The 6,000-nt window shown below is 36.3% G+C and overlaps 1 protein-coding gene across 2 annotated transcripts in view; it reads left to right on the top strand.

Annotated features, from left to right (window-relative positions):
* The first annotated feature begins 360 nt into the window (after positions 1 to 360).
* LOC133648550 (G-protein coupled receptor 22-like) overlaps positions 361 to 6,000 on the top strand; it is a 52,185-nt gene continuing 46,545 nt past the window's right edge. For both annotated transcript variants that reach the window (XM_062044755.1, XM_062044763.1), the window contains exon 1: positions 361 to 579. The gene's annotated coding sequence lies outside the window, so the exon portion shown is untranslated. The remainder of the gene's footprint in view (positions 580 to 6,000) is intronic.

Genomic DNA, 6,000 nt, shown 5'->3' with positions numbered 1-6,000 from the left:
AGAAGAATTATCTTATTAGACAGAAAATAAGCAAATATCACCCTTTGAGGTATTTAATCTTACTTAGATTTCAGTTTTTATTTATAAATATTAGTGATGTAGGGGTAGAAGGCTGATCTTAAGTCCAGTATCAAAATGTCCAGTTATGAGCTGCTGATACCAATAGAAATGTGCACATTTTGTATTTCTTTGAAATTGCTTTATATTAAACTACTACATTGCTTATCTGCATATGCACACAATATTCCAGAGTGCATCTAATTGTCTACATGCACACAGTCTACCTCAAGACACGTTTGGAGCTTCCAATGACTGATGTTGATGCTACTTTAAAGGCGCCGCCCCCTTTTCCTCCTCGTCCCCTGCTGTGTGCATCCATCAGGGCAGTGAGCTGCGAGCATCCTGTGTAGGTCCGCACGTTCCATTGAGGAAAGCTGATTTCACTTGCGTGGTTCTCAGGTGGCCACGGGGGGAGGAACCTGCTGTGAGGCTGCTGCAGATCAACATGTGCTCGCACAGAAGACTCCGTTCTCATCTCCTTTCAGCTGGCGGACATGGATAGTTGCTGAAGTGCCGAAGGTAAGAGAGTACCTGTTTTATAACACGCGTCGTTATCGTGCAGATATGTCACAGGTTGTTAAAAGGAAAACTTTTCAAAAACATGCACGTGCAACAATACCACTGCATTATGGATGACATGTTCAACCTTTTGGGCAGGGGACTCCAAAGTGTGGCTCGGTGGCAATATGGATCCCATTGTTAGTTTTTGGAACTGGGGGAGGGAAAAGGTCGATCAAAAATGCTCAATGTAGAGAGAAAAAGCTGAAATGTTGATGCAAATCATGATACAAAGCTTTATCGCAACGTTTTTAGTATTCTAATGTCTGACCGTTGTTTCAGTGGGATCTACAAGATGCACAAAATATTGATTTGCAAGAGGAAATGTGCTTTTTATTCGAGTCTGGAGGCGTTTTGTGCGTGGGATGTGGGAGTGGGTGCTTGACTCTTCGAGCTTGTGGATTTCTCCCACGTTCTCAGGGGACTTCTCCCCGCAGCAAAAAAAAGATAAACAACTCTCAGTACATTTACTTTGTACACTGTTTTCTGTTTAATTGTGCTCACTGTTAATTCTGTCCTTCAGCAATTAAGCACTAAAGTGGCATGTTTATTTGAATGGGAGACTTATGCTGCAATTAAGCAACAAGACGTTGACGTCGTCCAACACTAACTGAACAGTCGATTAATGCTCTGAGAATACAAAAACTTGGATAAATTAGAACAGGGGTGTCAAACTCGTTTTAATTTAGGGCCATGTTGCAGTTTTTTCTACTTGTAACATTAATAAAAGAAACATACATGTATAAGGATTAGCCGCATGATATTGTCGCACGATTACCTATGCATTTGATTACCGTATTTTTCGTATTGTTCTAATTCAAAGGTGTCAAACTCAATGCCAAGGGGACCAGACCTGGCCCCCCACATATTTTGAACGGCCCGTGAAAGATTGGAAATTATATGCATCAAAGTACTTTATATTTCTTTCTTTTTCTATTTTGACAAAAAAAAAAGCGATGTACCGTATTTTTCGGACTATAAGTCGCAGTTTTTTTCATAGTTTGGCCGGGGGTGCGACTTATACTCAGGAGCGACTTACAGTATGTGTGAAATTAACACATTACCGTAAAATATCAAATATTATTTAGCAAGGCAAAAACAGGCGAAAATGTAAAAAATTCCAAACATTTTCAAAAATACCTACCCGGGTTTCAGTTCCATAAGTCCCAGGTAGAACCAAAATGAAGAAAATTTTCAAAAATACACCCAAGAATGACACACAGGGAAGCCGGGAAAGAAAAGGCAAAAACAGCCCAAAATGTGAAAAATGCCGAAAATTTCTGAAATACCTACCGTATTTTTCGTACTATAAGTCGCAGTTTTTTTCATAAATTGGCCGGGGGTGCGACTTATACTCAGGAGCGACTTATGTGTGAAATTATTTACACATTAGCGTAAAATATCAAATATTATTTAGCTCATTCACGTAAGAGACTAGACGTATAAGATTTCATGGGATTTAGCGATTAGGAGTGACAGATTGTTTGGTAAACGTATAGCATGTTCTACATGTTATAGTTATTTGAATGACTCTTACCATAATATGTTACGTTAACATACCAGGCACGTTCTCAGTTGGTTATTTATGCCTCATATAACGTACACTTATTCAGCCTGTTGTTCACTATTCTTTATTTGAAATTGCCTTTCAAATGTCTATTCTTGGTGTTGGCTTTTATCAAATAAATGTCACCAAAAAATGTGACTTATACTCCAGTGCGACTTGTATATGTGTTTTTCCTTCTTTATTATGCATTTTCAGCCGGTGCGACTTATACTCCGAAAAATACTGTAGTAAATGTATATTTTAAAAAAAATCTGGATTTTGCAGTCAAAAAATGGCGAATTTTACCATAAAAGTTACAGTAAAATGGTCACACTATTTTTTAATGTAAAATTCTGGTGATTGAGCTTCCAGTTTTTTGTTGTTTTGCATTAAAAACATGGTTGCTGTTTTCACAGTGTAAATGTAAAAATGCTACCACAGTTTTTTTCTTACAGTAGGATTCTGAAGAACGAGCTGTTTTAAAAAATATATATCATTTGTCATGTTTACAGTGTACAATTTGATGGATAACTTGCTTTGAAATCATAAGACTAAGTAGATATTTATGTATGTTTTTACCCCAAAATGTTTAGAATGTATGATAATTTAATATATGTTGTATTATTAGATACATAAAGTTTAAAAACTTTATAACTGCATGCAGTACCGTATTTTTCAGAGTATAAGCCGCTCCGGAGTATAAGTCGCACGGGCCGAAAATGCATAATAAAGAAGGAAAAAAACATAAGTCGCACTGGAGTATAAGTCGCATTTTTTGGGGAAATTTATTTGATAAAACCCAACACCAAGAATAGACATTTGAAAGGCAATTTAAAATAAAAAATAGTGAACAACAGGCTGAATAAGTGTACGTTATATGATGCATAAATAACCAACTGAGAACGTTCCTGGTATGTTTTTTTGATTGATTGAGACTTTTATTAGTAGGTTGCACAGTGAAGTACATATTCCGTACAATTGACCACTAAATGGTAACACCCGAATAAGTTTTTCAACTTGTTTAAGTCGGGGTCCACTTAAATTGATTCATGATACAGATATATACTATCATATATACTATCATCATAATACAGTCATCACACAAGATAATCACATTTAATTATTTACATTATTTACAATCAGGGGTGTGGAGGGGGGGATATGGACATCAAGTAGTGGACATAGAGAGAGAGAGAGAGAGAGATCAGAAGGCATAAGAAAAATAAAAAGTATCTGCATTTGATTGTTTACATTTGATTATTAGCAATCCGGGGAGGGTGTTAGTTTAGGGTTGTAGTTGCCTGGAGGTGAACTTTTATTGCGGTTTTGAAGGAGGATAGAGATGCCCTTTCTTTTATACCTGTTGGGAGCGCATTCCACATTGATGTGGCATAGAAAGAGAATGAGTTAAGACCTTTGTTAGTTCGGAATCTGGGTTTAACGTGGTTAGTGGAGCACCCCCTGGTGTTGTGGTTATGGCGGTCATTTACGTTAAGGAAGTAGTTTGACATGTACTTCGGTATCAGGGAGGTGTAGCAGATTTTATAGACTAGGCTCAGTGCAAGTTGTTTAACTCTGTCCTCCACCTTGAGCCAGCCCACTTTAGAGAAGTGGGTAGGAGTGAGGTGGGATCTGGGGTGGAGGTCTAGAAGTAACCTGACTAGCTTGTTCTGAGATGTTTGGAGTTAAGATTTGACGTCTGTCATTTATTCACTTTGTATGCACTGTTTTTCCCTGTGGTGACATATGGCGTGCAAAACTCATCTGTAAACATTACCGCAGAGTTAAAATAGATATAAACAATAATTTAATCGAAAGCAAAACAATCCGTATCAACACAGTCTCTCACGGTCATCCAATCGCAATATATTCATCTTACTTACATTTTTGTTGTAATGTTCTTTCATACTTTTTCTCACTTTTTAAATATTTTTTATTTAATTTATGTCACCATATTTCAAACGAAAAACTCTTAATTTTAGATATTGTATCAGTTTAAGGCTTTAACATAGTTGCGATCAGTAGATGTCAGTAGAAAGTTTAGTGGATATACATTTGAGATAGCGTCATGTCATAAATAAAGTTAAAGTACCAATGATTGTCACACACACTAGGTGTGGTGAACTGTGTCCTCTGCATTTGACCCATCCCCTTGTTCACCCCATGGGAGGTGAGGGGAGCAGTGGGCAGCAGCGGTGCCGCGCCCGGGAATCATTTTTGGTGATTTAACCCCCAATTCCAACCCTTGATGCTGAGTGCCGAGCAAGGAGGTAATGGGTCCCATTTTTTTTATAGTCTTTGGTATGACTCGGCCGGGGTTTGAACTCACAACCTACCCATCTCAGTAAAAACATACTTTGTGGATTATTCGTACTAAGGTGTATCGAGAAGAAGTTTTATTATTGGTAAAGCCATTTGTCTGGTGTAGTGACCGTCCCCGTTGGAAAACCAACAACATAGCACCATAATCATGCTATTTTAAGGTCATTGTAAATACACACGCTACACTTTAACTTAATTAGAAGTGAGCTATCGTTTCTAAAACCTTAACCCTAACCTTAAAGGCTAACACTGCCCCATTTTTTAATCTACTTCTTTACCTCATCATTATGCACTTCCGTAAATGGTAACACTAACCTAAAAACTATAGCACACCTGTGCAATAATCATGCTGTTTAATTAGCATCTTGACATGCCACACCTGTGAGGTGGGATGGATTATCTTGGCAAAGAAAAAAATGCTCACTAACACAGATTTAGTCAGATATGTGAACAATATTTGGGAGGAATAGGTATTTTGTGTATATAGTAAAAGTTTTAGATCTTTGAGTTCAACTCATGAAAAATCGAAGCAAAAACAAGTTTTGCGTTTATATTTTTGTTCAGTGTATTTTTTTTTCTAATTGACACATTTCCATAAAATTAAATTTTTTCCCTCTAAAGAATTACTTCGAAATTATAAAAATTCATAAAAAGTTTTTTCCCATTGTAGAAAACTTTTTTCCCCATTCTTGTATTTTATTTATCTGTTTAGCTAAAATAAATAAAACCAATACATTGACATATAATTTTTTTTAGGGTCTTTAACATTTGAAAAAACTGAAATACCACAACAATTTATACTATGAACATTTATCAAAAAAACTATACCGTTATTTTTTTATTTTTTTTTACAAATGGTTGTGGCAAATTTGCTTTGCTCATATATTAGTCATTATTTTTTTAAATCTGGATGCAGTAAAATTAACACATTGTGATTTGAAGAAAAAAAAACTAACAAGAATTGCAGAAAGAAACAAGTAATTGAGAGGTATAATTGCTTTAAAATGTAGCATTCACTAAAAATAGTGTTTTAAATGACTAGGATGCAGTATATCTACTCTCTTGCAAGGGTTAACAATGCATAATATACATAATTGTGTAGACGAGTTGGGGTGGGTATGGCTTAATATAACCTTAATAGGTGTACAAATGCAGTAAAATCGTTCAGTAAGGAAATGTGACCGTTTACACTTAAAAATGTAGCATATTGCTACCAAAGACAAAAACTCATTTAAAAAAAAAAAAAAGGAATTGGGTTCCTTCCGGGTACTCCGGCTTCCTCCCACCTCCAAAGACATGCACCTGGGGATAGGTTGATTGGCAACACTAAATTGGTTCAGTGTGTGAATGTGAGTGGGAATGTTGTCTGTCTGTGTTGGCGTTGGCGACTTGTCCAGGTTGTACCCTGCCTTTTTTTTCTTGTTTTTGAACACTGACTTTTTGCAGTGTATAACTTCATTTACAATGCTGCTGACTGGACAGACATATTCTACTTTTTAAAATGTGTATTAAAC

The sequence above is a fragment of the Entelurus aequoreus genome, linkage group LG01, assembly GCF_033978785.1.
Source record: "Entelurus aequoreus isolate RoL-2023_Sb linkage group LG01, RoL_Eaeq_v1.1, whole genome shotgun sequence".
Taxonomy (NCBI): Eukaryota; Metazoa; Chordata; class Actinopteri; order Syngnathiformes; family Syngnathidae; genus Entelurus; species Entelurus aequoreus.
Note: the sequence above shows the minus strand (reverse complement) of the source record. Positions and strands in the feature narration are given on the sequence as shown.